At 46.6% G+C, this 18,536-nt stretch overlaps 1 long non-coding RNA gene across 1 annotated transcript in view; it reads left to right on the top strand.

Annotated features, from left to right (window-relative positions):
* Positions 1-1,381: 1,381 nt before the first annotated feature.
* The window catches only part of LOC142774828 (uncharacterized), a 41,775-nt gene continuing 24,620 nt past the window's right edge, over positions 1,382-18,536 (top strand). The window contains exon 1 of the long non-coding RNA XR_012886575.1: positions 1,382-1,594. This is a non-coding gene — a long non-coding RNA (uncharacterized LOC142774828). The remainder of the gene's footprint in view (positions 1,595-18,536) is intronic.

The following is an 18,536-nucleotide window of genomic DNA, read 5'->3' as shown; positions in this document are numbered from 1 at the left end:
TACTATGCACTCTTCCATTCTAAAGATAGTTATGGGATATTAGTCTCGGGAACGACATCACAAGGGAATTACCATAAGTTAATAACTATACAAAAGAAAATATTGCGCTGCTTTGAAAATTACAGGGGGAATCTACAAGACTTGCGCACTGCTCCACTATTCATTAAACATTCCATACTCAGAATTGATCAATTATATCATTTTAAATTACTTCAGTTAATACAAAAGACTAAGCTATATGAAGAAAGTTGCACCGAAAGACCACACTACAGTCTGCGAGAACAAAAGAAACGAGCTCCTAGAACAAGAACCAAGTATGGAAAACAAAGTACTGCTTACCAGGTACCTCAGGTTTTAAATACCCTTGCAGATCAATTGAACTTTAGGGCTAGTAGTACGACTTTCAAGAAACAAATAGAGAACTTATTCATAACCACCGGTCTACACTATCGAAACTACGTAATGGAGTCTCATGCCTCTTCAAATGCTTAAATTGTTCATAAACTTCTATGTCAATTATACGAGTGTATACAGCGGAATTCATTGTATCCGCATGCATTTTGTGTCTGTTTTTGAGTTGTTTCATTGATATTGTTTAGTTGTGAATTTTAACGAGAGTGACCTCTAATTCTTAAAATGTGTTACGTAAACTTCTTTTGCTATTTATGTTTGAATTTTGTGTTTACAATTTCAGGTTGCTTGAAACCAATGTATTGAATATATATATTGTTTGTCAGTGCCGATGTCTAAGCTTTGCACTGTCACGGACTGCGGAGGGACAAGGGCCTTTGTCAGGCTGTTCGCCTTTAGCCCTTTGCCCCTACAGTGAGCTCTGAATCCGGCTTACTTTAAATAAAAATACTACTACTACTACTACTACTACTACTGAAGTTGTAACAACATTCTTTGTAGTTTTTTTTTTCTGGCGAATAGAAACACCTCGAGCAAATGCACGTTAGAAGCAGTCATGTTTCGCCCCAACACGGTCTCACTACCGCAATCACTTTCGCGTCGTTCTGCTACCCCTGAGTTGTTCGATATCCGTTGAACCCCTTTACCGCTCCGGGGTGTGTTTCAATATTGCGACGATCTCACTCATCGCCGAATTTCCCGTCACTGAAGTTCCGGCTGCGCTTATCGTAGTCTCGTGCTGAAAATGCTACCCACTTCTTCCTCTATTCCGCTGCCCTTCTGCTCGCATGCCGCGATAAGAGAATGTTTCGCGGAAGTTTCTTTTTCAAGGTTTTGTTGTAGTTGTAGCAAATATTTTTTTTTTCGTCTGTTTAGGCTTCCACAGCTTTTTTTCCTCTCCAGAATCGAAGTCAGGCGCCTTTCTTCGCTGGCTCGTCCGCTTTGCGGGCTACGCCGTAACGCACGACTGTTGATATGTTTATCTCCTCTCTTTCCGTGTACCGTTTCATATACGTCGTCACACAGGCGCGATATCTCAAAGACTGCACGGACTCCGCTTCTCATTTCTCGCAATCCAAGAGAGGCAACTTCAGTCACTCTATGACTGTCTGAAAGACTGACGTGAGGAGTACGACGTTTCTGCACATTACGAAACCACCATTGGAGAGACCAACCACTTCTGGTAAGCACCCTAAACGTGGGCATGCATTACGCTTGGATAACCACCTTACGGGGCAAACGGAAACATCCTCTCGGAGGTCGATGAGTGTAAATACCTGGGTCTTTGGTCCACAAATAACTTATCGTGGTCAAAACATATAGGTGTTGTTACGAAAAAGGCATTGCGGAAATTAATCTTTTTAAGACGATCCTTAAAACCATCAACTCCTTCCGTTCGTTTCGATGCATACCAGTCCCTTATATCTCTAATGCTTGAGTATGTCATGCCAATTTGGGACCCATACACCAAAACAAATATCAGCAAACTGAAAAGAATACAAAAAAGTAGTTCGTTACATATATAACGCAAGTGGTCGTTCATCAATTCCTGAACTCATCAAACGATCTGGGTTGCCCTCAGTTAGCAATAGTGGTAGAATTTGCCGGCTAAAATTATTTTACCAAATAGTTGAAGGGCATTTTAACATAGACTCCTCTCCCATTATCAATTATTCGCAGGGTTCCGAAACCAGGCTAAGACATTTTTTCACAATAACTTCTTTACTTCCGCGAAACATACGCTTTAAATACTCCATTTTCTGTCAAACTATTGTTGATTGGAATAACCTCCCCGACAATATTGTAACAAAACCCTCGCTTTCTTTGTTTGAAAAATATCCGCAGTAGCTCGTTAGCACCGTTTCATATACTTCTTTTTATAATGCGTTCCAATCTATTACATTATTCTGTTGAATTTTATGAATTTTCTTCTTGAAATTATATTCTTTTTTGTGTTTATTGAGCTTGTTCTTGTACTCTTGCCTTTCACAGTTAATATTTGATGTTAAATTCCATTGTGTTTTCATTCATTTTCATAACCTTATTGTTTTATCTGTTTGCATTGTATTTTGTTCGTGTGTTTTTTTTGAAAACTATTGTGCCTTTTTTTATTGCATGCATCAATGTATCACACCTGTTATAGTCCCTGCTTGAGACTGCAGTATTAATAAATAAATAATTAATATAAACACAAATTTATCATAAGTTTATCTCTATTAGTGATCTTATATTCGGATAAGCTGTCTGCAAGATGTTTCATTCGAACAACGCGCCTCGTCGTGCCATCCTGTGGAAAATGAAACATCTAAGCTTAGTGTCATCGTAGCTGATAATGTTCTTTGATGCAGCGATATGCAGACACAGGCCGTGCAATAGTTTGCGCAATGTGTTCCCTGAATGGTTCTTCTCAATAATTCTGGCACTTGATTCGAGGATTTCCATGTCATACGAGATTGCAGCGCATGTCACTGAGACAAGTATTCCGGCTGCAAGGACCCGCGATGGTGGTGAAGTATAGTTATGGTGGTCGACTGCTGACGCGAAGGTTGCCGGGATAGAATCCCGGCCATGGCAGCCGCATTTTCGTCGGACGCGAAACAGGTCCGTGTACAGGTGTCGGTTTAAGAAAATCATGTGGTCAAAATTTCTGGAGTCCTTCACGGCATCACTCAAAACATATTGCTGTTTTGAGACATTAAACTCAGCGTTTACTATCCCTGCGCTTGTACAAAATGGTGTGCGCTCTATCCAATGATGAGGTGATTCCTGTTGCCAGACAACAGCCTCAGAAGATAAGCGCGTGCGCCTACACGAGAACGTGACGTCAAGATAAAAGAGCGACGTGAACTGCTACTTCCAGTTTTGCGAGGGCCGTTTTTCCACGTGTCGTGGTGGGCTTTGAAACAGTGTGATCTTCGAAGAACAGTTGTTCTCAAACCTGTTCTTGTTCGAGCCTATGGAGATGAGTTTTGAAATTTTGATCGCTGCATCGAAACAAACTTCCGCTCCTGCCTTGGTGCAGGGGTTAAGCACTGGCAGCATATCGGATGTCAATAGTACTTATCATTCGACAGCAGCCACTCTTCTTCGGTTAGTTTTGGTTGTATTGATTATGCAACGCATCCTTTAAAAAAAGGGTGAATTTTAAAAGAGCATCTCTGGTCCAATAGCCCTTTATTAGGTACAGAGTCAATATTTATGAAAGAGAACACGGCAGCGCGTGGACTGCGCGCTCGGGCGCCTGCTGGGAGCGCCTTGTAGTGAGAGCCAGCGCAACCATAGCCTTTTTTCGCGTCACCTCGCGGTGACCAAAGCAACCATTCATCGCTGATATGAAACCCGCGGCAAGATTGCAAGGGTTGCCATCTTGTTGCTGGTTTCATATCAGCAATGTGTGGTTGTTTTGCTTCTTGCAATCTTACAAAACAAACACATCTTTTTTGGTGTTATGACCGCTCATTTTTGTTCATCTTACGCTGTTATCATGCCCAGTCAGTTTTAGTATACATAAAGCAATCAAACGGCCGTTAAATCATCGTGACTGTGTCATGTGTGTCAGGGCACACATGAGATGCATGACATTATTTTCGTGTTAAGGACAGTCATTCATGTTCACCATACGCACCTACTATGCCGTGTCAGTTTTGGTACACATCAAGTTTATAAAGCGGCCATAAGAGCCCCATGACCAGATCACGTATGTAATGGCCAACATGACGATTGCCCTCCTTTTAGGCCAGGCTAACCCTGAATTAGCAACATCACAACCATCCTTGAAATCGTGCCGCTATTTAGTGCCATGTTAATAATGCGTGGCTGCTTTCCTCCTTGCAATTTGCAAGGGGCAAACAGCCAAAACAGCCATTTTTGCGTCTCCTTGTGACATGCTTTACACCATTCACACTGTTCACTAGTAACTTGTGTGATTCAGGTATTTAAAAAGTGAGCTAGAAGTAACTTGAATTTTATAAAAAAAGTATATTGATGATTGATGATTGATATGTGGGGTTTAACGTCCCAAAACCACTATATGATTATGAGAGACGCCGTAGTGGAGGGCTCCGGAAATTTCGACCACCTGGTCAGCAGCCGAGTTCCTTAGCCACTAGACTACCGCGGCGGGGCAATATATTTAGGTACTCGGCTGCTGAACCGAAGGTCGCGGGTTCGAATCCCGGCTGCGGCGGCTGCATTTCCTATGGAGGCGGAAATGTTGTAGGCCCGTGTGCTCAGATTTGGGTGCACGTTAAAGAACCCCAGGTGGTCGAAATTTCCGGAGCCCTCCACTACGGCGTTTCTCATAATCATATAGTGGTTTCGGGACGTTAAACCCCACGTATCAATCAATCAATAAAACAAGTACATTTACTAGACAGCGTGCACGTTGCTCGCACCTTATAGGTAACAAATGATATGCACATACCGCCGTTCCTTAGCACTGCAACTACAGGTTGGAATACAATTTACAGGACAAAAATAAGTAGGACAATAGAAGAAATATTCAAACCAGGGCCGTAACTAGAGGGGGGCGGGAGTGAGAGGGCTTCGACACACCCGAATTTCGTTAATCATTTAACTGTTGCTTTGATACTAGAGTGTTTACAAGTCTTCACATAAAACCCCCGTTGCCAAAACTAGGCGTCGTACAAATAAACACACACGGAAAAAAATTCTGGGTATACGGCCCTTCTCCCAACTGGAAAGTTATCGCGCGTGATGAGAAAAATATTGTTCTTAACTCTATATACTTAACAGTAAATACGAAAATGGGGCTGCATCGTGCATGTCACAAGAAGGCGCAAAAAGGCAAACAACAAAGCCCCGTGTTTACAGTCGATCAATGAAGTCAAGTTTATTGTGTTCTTAAGATAAGGAAGGTTCACCTGAGCAATGCGCGGTGTTCTTTGTGATATGCCTCCGAGATTTCTCACGTGATCCAGTTAGGGTGATTTTGGCACAAGTACCGTCTCTTAGAAGATAAAATTATATTTACCTGTCTGACCAAGCCAGGTGCGATGATAGGGCTCCATTAAATTAGTTTTGATGATTGCTGAGGTGCATGTTGATCTGTCTGGCCGATGTAATACGTGAACACAAAAGAGCGGAATTCAAATAGCAACTTCTGCATAACAATGATTGATATGTGCGGTTTAACGTCCCAAAACCACCATATGATTATGAGAGACGCCGCAGTGGAGGGCCCCGAAAATTTCGACCACCTGGGGTTCTTTAACGTGCACCCGAATCTGAGCACACAGGCCTACAACATTTCCGCCTCCATCGGAAATGCAGCCGCCGCAGCTGGCATTCGAACCCGCGACCTGCGGGTCAGCAGCCAAGTACCTTAGCCACTAGCCCACCGTGGCGAGGCGACTTCTGCACAACAAATAGAAACAAAAACCATCAGCATGCCTCTGATAGCCTCTTTCTTTGCCCACTGCAGACTTCTACGACGTTTCGGTTCCGATGGAGGCGGAAATGTTGTAGGCCCGTGTACTCAGATTTGGGTGCACGTTAAAGAAACCCAGGTGGTCAAAATTTCCGGAGCCCTCCACTACGGCGTCTCTCATAATCATATGGTGGTTTTGGGACGTTAAACCACACAAATCAATCATCAATCAACGACGTTTCGGGAACATGTGCCTAAAGTGCGGAAACCAAGCCTCCACCCCGTATAGTTTTCCAACTTCTTTTCAGACTGTGCGACTTACCTATAAATAAAGTAACTGCAATATTGCTTGTTTATCTATGTATTGAGGGCACTAGTCTAAATGCTTTTTTTTTTTTTTGCCCTGCAATTGAGGCTTTAGCGAACCGACGCAATATGATACGCAAGACACTACGCTCCTTGAGGCAATGAATTTTGCGGGTGGAAAGTATCGCTAACGTGATGTACGTTAGTTTCTTCTCCTTTTTTTCGTGCCGAGAGTAAGCATATGATTATTCTTCAATGAACAGTATTCAAATGCGCCGACGCAAAAGTCCCCACCGGTTTCACTGAATGTGAAATATACTGCAGCAAACAAGCTCCGCAGTGTCACTTAAGCATCTATTCAGAAACCACAAATTATCAGAGCAAGATACCTCGCAAGTGAAGTCTAGTTCCATTCCTTCGGCTTCAAACAAGTTTGAAATGTGTTCACGTATTCTGTAACACTTCTCTGCATTTTTGCGTCAATAGTCTCATGAAACCACGATGTTATTAAAAGTCGTAGCTCCTTGTGAACAATTGGTCGTTAAATAAATATGTATTCAGTGTTTCACCTGACATTCATTACGATAGCACATTTGGACTCCATGTATCGGTACGCAGCAACTCGTACGCCGCTGCATTCGGTGTTCATTCGCCATGTGATGCTGCGTCACCCATTTAACAGTTCATGCGTATGGATCCATAGAGATGCGTTCAGACATATCTATAGTGTTTAGGACCCAACAAACGGGGACAGGCTTTTTTTGTTTTGTGCCCGCACGGCGCCAACCAACAGCGGACGGTGGAACCGCCGGCTCACTCGGGGCGCACACTTTTAATGCGCCACGGCGTCAAAGATGACTCCTTTCGCAGAAAATCGGGCGTCAGCAAAATCGGTAAACATGCAAAAATAAAATAAACAATAAAAAATTCCGGGTCCGAGTGAGGATCGATCCCCGTCGTCTGCGGCGCAAGCAGGTGTTCATAAGCGGATGTTCACAGAGCTAAGCGCCTACTTGGAATACACCTGAAATAACTTCCTTTGCTGGAAAATAGAGTGAAACTAACTTTCGCGATTTGGAAACACACGCGTCAGCTTATATATATATGCTTCCCAATACACCACTACATATATTTAGATAGCCTCAGCGAGACGACATTGCACGAAGCTAACTGAATATACACACCATTCTAACTGCTTTAAATATTTTTACTTCCCTTCGATAGCGGACTGCAATGAACTTCACCCATCGAATGCTAACACTCGCTCACACTCTCTCACTGGACAGGCGCACTATGACAGTCGAGGAAGCTTTACTAACACAGCACGGTTGCGTTATGGTATTACTTGGTTTATTGGTGAACACAAGCTTTTTTTTTCAGCTATCATTTTTTATTCTATTGGAATGGTTATTATATTGTATTAACCGCATTTAACTTACGTTTGCAAGTATGTTTTGTTGCGCAATGCTGTACAACATACTTAAATTTGTTGCTCTTTCAACGGATTGTGCTGCCACCCCATTTTCCTTTGTTGTAGGCCAGTGTGCTCAGATTTGTGTGCACGTTGAAGAACCCCAGGTGGTCGAAATTTCCGGAGCCCTCCACTACGGCATCTCTCATAATCATATGGTGGTTTCGGGACGTTAAACCCCACACATCAATCAATCAAACTCCCTTTTCCTGCTTTGATCTTGTATGATATTGGCAGTATTTCTAACTAAATTAAAATATATGCCTTGTGATCTGAACTGTTTTTTTTTTTTTGTATCGTGAATGCAGTATGGTTTGGGTAAAGTGCAGACAAAATAAGGCATCTCTTTTATCCTTACCTTTAATTGCCCGCTTCGTACTTACACAGTCATATTCACTTGACTGTACTTTTCTGCCAAGGCCATCTTAAGACGCATATGTCAAATACGTCATGAACATCTGTTATAGCACCAAACAGTCAATCTCCTGACTGCTTGGTAAAATGACCAAATTGAACAAAGTGGAATGCTGGGCCAGTTCGTACCACATAATGTGGAAATATATGAGCGCACAAGGTAGAAGGATGAGCATTTTTTCTGTCAAGTGCTTTTCCTTCTACCTTGTGCGCTCATATATTTCAACATGATCAAATTGAGTTTGCATCATAATAATGGGAGTAATTAGGTGTCATGTCAGAATCTTAGGAAGAAAATACGAGAATGATTGTTACGTTAAACCGTCCGCTTTTCTTATGAACGTCCCGACGAGCCCTTTCACGCATACAGCTACATTTAAATGCGAAGCATTTCTTAGCGAACTTCGGCGACTTTGAGCGTATACATCTATTTATATATCTATCTAGCCGCCTACGACTTTTAGCTCTCCTGGCCATTTCGATAATGGCATCGATACCAAACTTCGCATGGCATAACATGACTGTAAGGAGAACATATTTGACTAGTCATAACATGAAATTATGATTTGTATGTCATGAATGTCATGATATACATTTCATGGTCCTGCAGCTCTTGCGGTGGGTTCGTTCACATGGCTTGTTGCAAAACTGGTATGGTATGACATGATTCCTTGGCGAACACAAGCGACAGACCCTAACATGAAAATCATGACATGCGTGTCATGTAACAACATGACTACATGCCACGCTCATGATGCGCTCGCCGCCGTTTCGCTAGCGTCACATATACCAAATTTGGTATAACAGTACGTGAATGGATGACGAAAGTAAGTGACTGGTGCGAACATAATATACATGATGTGCGTGTCATGAAACAACATGACTACATGCTACGCTCATGATGCGCTGGCGGCCGTACCGACAGCTTCACGTGTACCAAACTCGGTATTACGCGATGCGAACGGACGACGGAAGTAAATGAAACTTCCAGACATGATAATCACGACATGCGTGTCATGTAACAACATGACTAAATGGCGCACCTATGCGCTTGCGGCCGTTTCGCTAGCTTCACATATGCCAAATTTGGTATTACGTGACGGCAATGAATGACGAAGGTATGTGACAGGTGCAAACATGATAATCAAGGATGCGTGTGATGTAAGAACATGACTACATGCCATAGTCATGGCGTGAATGCATTTCGACGTAGAGCGGTGTGCGTGCTCGCCGGCATTGGCCCGCCAGGCGCCGGTCCTGCCATATACTCGCAGGCACGGGCCGTGCAGCGTTGCTTTGAAGCCTGCGCGTTCCATCGCGTCCAGCGTCCCTCCGTCACGAAAAGAGGGAGACGCAGTGTTGTCTGGGTAACGGGTAACGCATCGGCGCGAAATGCAGCATGCCGCATTTTGCGCCGGTTACCGTCGGGCCGCGCCAACGGACGCTGGTCGTGCCTGGCGTCAGACTATAGAGTGCTTGCGTTTTGCTAACGTAGCGTCGCTGTGCCCAGCATGCGCGCGCGTCAACGCTACATTGTAGTATATTTGGCCCTTCATGATTCGCTCCCGGCCGTTTTGCTAGCTCCACAGATACCAAATTTGGTATTACGTGATGCCAATGGATGACGACATATATGACTGGTGCAAACATGGTAATCCTGACATGCGTGTCATGTAAGAACATGACAACATACCACGCTCACAGCATGCTCGCGGCCGTTTCGCTAGCACCACATATACTAAATTTTGTATCACGGGACGTGAATAGATGACGAAGGTAAACGACACATCCAAACACGATAATCACGACACAGGAGTCATGTAAGGCATCATTTACTTCCACCTCGTAACGTTGTGCTGATGTTAAAGTGACATATCAACATTTCTCATTCGCGCTTCGCATATCATTGATTCCCACTGTACGTGGGATCTGCTTTTTTTCTGTTTTAGTTACAATCTTTTTGCTTTTTTAGGCCTCACTATATTTTCTACAATAACTAATATAACTAATTGCCATGTAATCGTAGCTACAGGCGGCAATAGCGTTGAATAGCGGCGTTGTCCCGTGACGATTTCTGCAACTACGCTACCACTAACTTTTACTTTTATTTTATTTTCGTGTGACCGCGTCTAATCCAAGGGGACATGAACAGTGGCCGACGGTTGGTTAAGGGTCAGCAACCAGTCGTTGGCCAGTTTGGTCGGTGAGACAACCGAAAAAAGTGGTCAGCCCGTGACTGGCCATTAATCAGGCCGGTAGTAGGTCGGCCAGTGTGCTTAGCCCGATATTGTATATTAACCATAAGCCGACGCCATTTGGCCACGTCGTCAGTAAGTCGGCCAGTATGATTGGCCCGACGTCGCAGGTTTACTTTGGGCCAACCTCTTTTTTTTTTTTAGATCGGTAACATTACATGCAAGCGCGGGCGATGATGCTTTTATATTTGCCCGTCGTGTAAGCAAGAAAACACGTCTATTCTGCGTTTTCATTTTATAGTTATATTTGGGCCGTGACATTTATACTTTAATTTCGGCATAACTGCAGTGTATGTGACACACTAATGCTGTCTAAGGTGCAATATTCTAGCTAAGAATTATTGCGCATAAATTTCAAGGAAGTGTACCAAGAAAAGGCAACATAATTGTTGCACAACTTTAAATTTATATTCTTTCGCATTTTTAAAATGCGCTACGATGCGGCCTAGAAGAAGATACGCATCTGTGGAGTATAGTATATAGTGACGGCTGCAACCACTTGGACGGCTGAATTTACAGGAGTGTGGTTCCAAGTTCGGTGAGTATATGTGCCCCGATTCTTCGTAAAATGAACTTTAAGACGACAGAGAAAGCGCAACATTGTGTCCTTTGGGCGTTGTTGTGTGAGAGCCAATAGCGATCACATTGTTTCATTGCATGGAGGAAGGATGTTTCATTGACCTTGACAGCTGGATTACCAAAGCTAGAATGGCCTAGACCAGCGTAGACATCAAAGCCGTAAACGTGACCAGACTGGATAGGTGGCTCCATCTAGATTGGTCAAAATTAACTGGGCAATCGGAAATTTTTTATTGCAGAAATAACGTGCATTGTACGTCTGGTGCAGAAACAGCGCAGTGACGTTATGCGAATTAGTTATCTTTTTATTATTTTCAACTCTGGCGCTCTTTGGCCATCAATTGGCTCTTGCACCATTAAAAACCACCCATCATCATCATCATCATCATCATCATCATCATCATCATTTCCTTTCAAAAACAACACCCGTGAGCAAACGTGCTCATGACTGTGGTTTTACGAATCGTCACAAGATGTCGACACCATGTTTCCACTGACCAGCACCTCCTCTATTTTTTTTCAGTGCCTGGGCAAACGCTCTCCTCAGGCCATCGAGCGCGCGCTCCGCCTCCATTCGCCGTTGCCGCATGGTGGCGCAGCGCGAGTAGACTTCGGGATGCTGGCGCTGAACGGCCGGGCGTATTAAAAAGCTTGCGAATTCGTGTTTTCATGCGAGTTAATTTGCAGTCGTGCTTCTTAACGGCTTTCATGGATGCAGGGAGTATTAAAAGTAACACGAACATAGCGGCGCGCTGTTTTCACCGGACACTATCAGGCCGTGCTACCGGTTCGATATGTGCGTTCGAGCTTTACAGCATTCGCGTTTTATTTTTCTCTTTCAAGCTATTGCAACCTCATCATTTGCATGCATCAGTACATAATACTGCTGTGTACCACTCTGCGTATCTGACGAAAAAAAAAATCAGCTTGTATTTTTTTTTTTTCATTTCTCATTGGTTACGACAAAAATCGCGAGTGTTATGGATTCACCTGAGACTACTGAAAGGCAAAAACCAATCCTCGTGTTCTTCCGATTCAAAGCACTGAATGTTTTCTACTTGCCTCCGGGATATTTCTGCGCCCGACATGGTTTTCTTACTGCCTCAAGGATTGGAAACAAAGCTAGCTTTCTATCCCTCGCTGGTTATGCAGGGCCCCCATGATCGGCCCATTTCAACCAAGCGAAGATGTTATATGATGCCGTCAAGTTATGTGACCTTCCAATACGTCACAAACATTTCATATATGTGACGTCATATGATGACGTTTTTACGTAAAGATGATTTCTTGCATCACTCGAGTTCACACCGCCGATGCGAGAAGACACCAGATGCCGCCGGTGATCACTTTTCGCTTTTGATGAGGCATTTAAAACTATCACCTTAATTAACTGCACAGCTGTAACTCCGCAATATTGCGGCTTCCACTGGTGTTCGGGGGAGCGTGGTAGCAGTAATCAGCATAACAATTGGTCTCCTAATAAATCTTCGTACTAAAATCTAATATGTAGCCGTCATTTACAACCCGACTATTTTATACATTATAGGTAGCGGTGGCTGAAGACTTTCCATCACGTTTGTCATCATGGCAATTGGTATCCCCAAGCGGGAGTACGCTGATTCCGAACCGCCAACAAATGAGTCTATCAGTAACAATGCTGCCTCGCAATCAATGCCGTGTGCAACGCTAACATGACGACCCGAAGCTGAATGGGAGCCCATAGACACCACACAGCCATTCGGCTTCTACTCTGCTCGCTACTGAATTAAGAGGCCAGAGGGAAGAAGATAGAAACCAAATTGAGCAGCCGGATATTAAGGCTACAACAATCCATCCACGAATACGCAGACGAGCTTAAGCAACTGACCAAAGGCCGCATTTTTCATGCCTGTCACCTTGGCTCAAGTCGAGAGTCAGCATTAGACTTCAGACTTCAACAGCGCCTGTTCGAAACATAGGCAATGATCACAAAATCGCACCGCATACGGAGCTGTTCTTGTCTACTTCGCTAAGATTTCATTGTTTAAGCTCTCAAATGGTGAAATCACCTGCCAAAGTTCATCATTTTCTGACACTTGCTTTTTCTCGGTGGCAACACATGTAATGCTTTGCAAAGGGAACGGATTATGACCTACATCCCTGGAAGCAGTCTAGTGCCATTTTGTGCTATTTAGTGCATAAACTCCAGGCTTGCACATAATGTGCTGCGCCACTAGAACGTAGAAAACGATCGGGCGACATTAGGCACCTAAGCTTTTAATATTAGCTCCTGGCAAAGGCTTCTCTAAAAAAATCGGCTCTAAAGGCCAACTGCAACAAAATTTTACATGGGCGGAAACGGCCGTAAATACGTAGTATATATACGGTACGTTACGACAATGAAAAATCTTGCAGGCGCGTATTTAATTCATAATTGGTGCTCTAATTGCCAGCAAGCAGACGACGCGAAGCTCTATCGGTGTGCCAAAGCAAATCGAACAGAACCGGATATGACGATGACTACAGAACGACGTCGCCGCGTCGCTCCTTGGGAGCGATCCTCCCCGCCGTTGAATCGCTTTGTTCGTTTGTACTGTCTTGGCACCGCTTAAAGACCGTGCATTTGAAACGCATTCGTGCTGCATTGAAGTCGACGGCAAGTCAAGTCAAACAGCGTTTCTGAATACGGGGGTCAGACACTGCAAACCCACCAGTGCGAAGCCCGGACCAGCGTTCGATAAGAAGCATGTTCACGCAGCTTTTTTTTAAAGTTAACAAAGCAAACACACACACACTAAAGGGCGCGTTCGTGATTTGCGTGCTCGAGCAGACGACTTCTCTGTCGTTTACGTCATATCTGGTCAGACGTAATGGCATCATTTTTTTGTTTCGGTTTAAAAAATACCACCATTTGCACTTTTTTATTCTAAGGTAAGCGCTTGTGTTTCGAAGGAGACATTTGGCAGGCAGCACTACCTCTCGCTGTACTACCTATATATTGGCTATTTCGCAGAGTGCCAAACTTTGTTGCAGTTGGCCTTTAAGTTAGTCAAAAAAGCAACTCTCAGTCAAGCGAACGCCATGGTGACAAAACGATGTTCCGTGGATTACTGGCACGAGCTATCTGGCATCGGCCTGGCAGACGACACGCGAGCGCTTTGATCAAGTAGTCGTGAACGACACATGCCTTTGAAATGAGCTGGGTGTCAACAACAAGTGCTTCGCGATTCTCGTTTTCAAGTTTCTATTACACCTCAAACAAGCGAATACAACCGAAAACCGAGCCGCTTCGAATGCAGCCACGGCATCTGTTTGCGCGAGAGACGATCTGGCGGCATGATGATGATGGTGGTAATGAGGCCATTCCCTTTGTAGCGGGCGGGCACACTTTGGCACCCTAGCCGATAGTAAAAAATACAAAAAAATAAGAAAATAAAATACAGACTGGGCGGGTTGCCGAGTTAAGAATCCTCCCGAAGTCCCCGGAGAGTTATTTTCCTCCATTGTTCTAGGCGAGTTTTGCTGCGCCTCACTGCGGCGTAGTCCACCACATCACCTGTGTCCACAAAACCCAGTGCGGCAGCGAGATCTGTGTTCGAACTGGATGGGCTCAGTTGCGGGCACTCAGTCACGATGTGTGCAATGGTCTCGTCAGCCCCACCACACGCGCGACACACCACACTCACGAGTTCACCGTGGTAGGCTTGCTTACGGACGAGAGTACGCAGGGCCCCTGCTCTCGCCTCAAACAACAGCACACTTCCAAGGCCATTGTCGTACAGTGGGACTAGAGCAATGGTGTCCTTGTGCTGGCGGTAGAGGAGGAGACTTCACTTGTTCACTTGTGCCTGCCTCCACTTCTCCTCCTCGGCCTCCTTAATACGTTGGCGAATTTCCTTAGTGCGCCCCGTTGGTTTTCGGCCGTCAGTGGCGCCTGGAAAAACCCGAACTTTTTCTCAAGTTGGTACACTCGTCGTACCCACTTGGTGCGCATACATGTCGCCATGAGGTAGTCAAAAACTCGTCGAGACCACCTCTCATGGGACATGTACATGAGGCGGCAGTGGAACATCATTTTGCTGGCCGCCTCACGCGCTTCGAAGCTTGACCAGCCGATGTCCCCCTGGACCACCTCGTTCGCCACCGTGCCATGACAGCCCAGAGCGATGCGTCCTACTTCCCGCTGTCGCCGCTCCAACCATTCCTGGCTGGCCGCTGACATAACCACGACTGCGTTCGCAAATGTCAGCCCAGGCACATGGACGAGCTTCCAAAGGTCACGTACCATTAAATACCGGTTGCAGCCCCACAAACAGCGACGCCGGAAGATGCTCTGAGCCCGCAGTCCAGCTTCACACGTCTTCGCCTCATGTAGGCTGTACATGTCCGTTGATGCTGACAATTTTGCACCCAGGTACCTGTATTCGGTGCAGCTGCTCACTTCCGCATCTCCCAGGGTCACAACACTCTCCTTGGTGCACTCCCCCACAAGTCTGAGAAGGGCTGTCTTCTTAACGTTGAAGCAGAGCCCCAGGCGGGTGATTTCATCCTGGCAGATGTCCAGCAGTGCCTGCATTTCCTTGATGCTTTCTGCCATGAGCACGATGTCGTCTGCAAACGTTAAGCTCGGTAGACGACGCCTCTCGTCGATACCGCTGGTCATGTGGTGGAGCCGAACACCAAGGCTGGAACTAAGAAGCTTCCTCTCGAGGCTTGAGACGTAAAGAATATACAGTAATGGTGAGAGTGGGCAACCCTGACGCAGGCCTTTCACAACTACAACGGGTCTGACTGAACATCCCCAAAGCGTGCCACTACAGTGTTACCTCTGTACATACGTCTCACGGTCGAGATGAGGATCTCTGGAAGGCCCAATGGTTCATGCAATCAAACAATGCTGCCTGCGGGACACTATCGTATGCATTCTGTACATCCAGAAAACAGCATAGCAGAGATCGCTCTTCAAGCTTCGCTATTTTGGCACACTGGGTCAGAGTGAAAATATTATCCTCCAATCTACGACCCGAACGAAACCCATTTTGTAGTTCCGTCAGCAAGTTCTTCGTCTCAGCCCAGCCACTTAGCCATTCCCTTAGGATACCGGCAAACATTCGGTACATGACGCTAGTGGCCGTGATAGGGCGATAGCTCTGCAGCAGGTCCGCCGCGCCGCCTTGCTTTACAATCAATGTTATCCGACCCTGACGCCAGTCCTTCGGGATTGCAGCGCCAGAAAGGATGCTCGACAGCTGGTCTGCAAGCTTCTCCCTAGCCTGTGGGCGGAGGCACTTCACCAGGCGCGCTGGCACCTCGTCGGGCCCCGTTGCAGTTCGAGTGCTCATTCGCGCTAAGGCACGGATGACTGTCACACTGCTCACCACCCAGCGCGGTTCCGCTTCCTCTTGCCTTTCGCCGAGGGCAGGGTGCAGTGTCGCGGCCGTGGAAGCATCCCTGTCGCCATCATTTCCCATCGAGCTAAACAGTCCACTGATGTATCGTGTCAGGTGCTGCCGCACATGTGCCACTGGCTGGTTGGTGTCAGAATCTCTCAATTGGGGCGAATCCTGTTGTCGCCTGTCCAGCATTTGCACATATTGCCAGAACTTCTGGGCTGCGTTCTTGCCCTCTTCGCGCAGGGATTGAAATAGCTTCTTGTTGTACTCGGCAATTTTCGCCTGCACCAATGCCTGTACCTCGTGCTTCAGTTCAAGATATCTCTGCCAGGTGGCTGCGCATGCCTCTGTATCTGACGACCGCACCATCCTTCGATGCTCCCTGTTTGCCTCTCGACGCCTTTTCCAGGCTTCCTCAACATCGCTATCCCACCACGGACTCTTTAACGCTCGTGTCGACCGTCTGTCTGGGACCATATGTCGTTCCACCATTCGTCACAGGGCCAACATGTACTCATCATAAGTGGTAGCCTCGTGCATTTCGGCACAAGCCTCGAAGTCCTCAACGACAGCCTCGATGGAATGGTGTGGTAGGTACCGCTTGATCTTCTTTCGTCTGGAAATTATTTTTCCTTTATGACAGGAGTGTCCCAAGTCGAGCCTGAGGCGGTTATGGTCGCTGCCGAGACTGTACTTTTTTTCTTCGTCCACACCGCACTTCTGTAGCATTGCATGCAAACGCACAGAGACCAGGGCATAATGAATATTGGTGGCGCTGCCGCGAGCACACCATGTGAACTGCCCTCCCACTGTGGCTCGAGGTTCATGATGACGAGGTCTAAGTCTTCGGCCAACTGCAGGAGCAGCTTCCCGTTGGCATCCAGGTGCCCGTCCAGCTCACTCAGGTGCCCGTTAAAGTCACCAATAACGATGAGCTCGTTGTCTGCCTGCAGTCGTCGTGCGTCCTCGCGTACACATTCAATAAGCCTTACATTTCCTTCGTGGAGGCCTTGCACAGACAAGTATACAACACACACCGCAGTGTTCACACCAAGCACATTTCCAGTTACCCACATGTGGTCTCTGCATTCCCCATCCAAACGTTGCCAATGGAGGTCGTGGCGCCATAACACACCAACCCCTCCCCCTTTGCGACTCTGGCCAGATCTGTTCTGACCCGTCCAGTGCCAGTCTGGCTGAATTGGTGGCTCTTCCAGATGTCGCAAGTGGGTCTCTGCCACTGCATATAACGAGAACTCTTCGTCTCTCAGGGCATTATACAGCTCTCCCCACTTTTGTTCCCGGCGGGCACCGTGCATGTTAAGAAAACCCAATCTGAAGCATTGCCACTTCGCCCGGCGCCTATGGCACTTTGATCGACATGTCCGAATGTCCTCTGGACCACAGTGTTTCCCATACTCCCAACTGCGAAAGCTCTCCTGCTCATGTCCTGCTCGGCACGGAGGGCATGTCATTGGAGATGTTGTTGCCTCATGTAGTGCTGGACCATGTCGGCTATCATTCGAGCCAGGTCTAGTCCAATAGGTAGTGCTCCCATCGGTTGGGTTAGGTGTGGAGGCGGTATGTTGCCCTGCCAGGGCGGGGACTGCTGGGGCTGGGCAGCTTGTGGTATGACGTCGTTTGATCACCTCTCCGGGAATAGTAGCCCCACAGGGGACACTTGGGCCCAATGCTACGTTTTCTGGAGTCCGTCGGCTCCTGTGGGTGTTTGGTGGTGCCGGGTTTTGGATGCCGGAGAAGCACGGGGTGCTGCGTCTGGGGCCGAGCTGGATGACCTTCGCTCCCCTGTCCGCTAACGTCTAAGGCAGTAGGTGTCAACCCGCCCGGACTCCCATGGCCAGTGGTACTGGTGTCGTTTTCCTTTTTTCTCTTCGGGCCCCTTTTGTCGCGTCTCCGAGGACCTTCTCGATACCCTAAAAAATTGTTTGCAATCGTTGCCAATCGGGTCGCCACTTGGGAGGCTGTGTCTGCGACATAGAAAGCGCTGTCCCGGGCCAGCCATCCTCCTTCCAACTGCTTGCTGTTGTCCAAGAACGTGGCTCTCAGTATGGAACACATCTTTCTTAGCTGGGCATTCAATGTAATAGCTCGAGCCAGTGTAACCTTCCCTCGGGTAGTCACCTCTGGAACAGAGCAAGTCACCAGCCTTTCTGCGTACAGGGCCACGCTGTTACGTATCACTTGGACGACGTCTTCCGGGCGGGTCCCCCGAATTGCGTCTGTTGCTCCCACCAGCAGCACCACCAGCCGGCGACAACGGCCAGCTTCCCCTTGGGGTTCTCCTATGCACTGGTGTAGCAACTCCTGTGCACGTTTCA

This window comes from Rhipicephalus microplus, chromosome 10, assembly GCF_043290135.1.
Source record: "Rhipicephalus microplus isolate Deutch F79 chromosome 10, USDA_Rmic, whole genome shotgun sequence".
Lineage (NCBI taxonomy): Eukaryota > Metazoa > Arthropoda > Arachnida > Ixodida > Ixodidae > Rhipicephalus > Rhipicephalus microplus.
The sequence above is the reverse complement of the archived record's forward strand: the minus strand, read 5'-3'. Positions and strand labels throughout refer to the sequence as shown.